A 526-nucleotide genomic window follows, 5' to 3' on the forward strand; every position below is an offset into this window, starting at 1 on the left:
GACCAAAGTAAAGTAAGTAAGTTATGTCATCATAAATCTATATTGCTGGGGAAGAACGGCTGATTCCTCCTATACGTGTATTTGGTATATTGCCCCACACCTCCTCCACCCAGCCTGTAAATTTCACTACGTGCATGTCTTTATAAAATAGGGAAATATGTTTTTCTGATAATTGTAATGTAGATTGCTAGCTCCACCACATGAAATAATAAAGGGTTAATGCACTGCCCCGAGTTGTATATGGTGTCATAACTGCATGAGCAGCTGCCATAACCACCGAATAAACCACCGTGTGAGCGAAGCGAACGAGGTGGTTTATGAGGTGGTTATGGCAGCTGCCCATGCAGTTATGACACCATATACAACGAGGAAAAGGCAGTGCATTAAAATTATTATCATATAGCCTATCCAAACTGTCAATCAACACAATTCCTGTTTGAAATACAACAGCTTTAATATATATACATACATAAAAATACATTCGAATATATTATACGCTTTAAAACAAATATGGATAATTTCATTT

The sequence above is a fragment of the Branchiostoma belcheri genome, unplaced genomic scaffold (assembly GCF_001625305.1).
Source record: "Branchiostoma belcheri isolate BF01 breed outbred unplaced genomic scaffold, Haploidv18h27 scaffold15, whole genome shotgun sequence".
Lineage (NCBI taxonomy): Eukaryota > Metazoa > Chordata > Leptocardii > Amphioxiformes > Branchiostomatidae > Branchiostoma > Branchiostoma belcheri.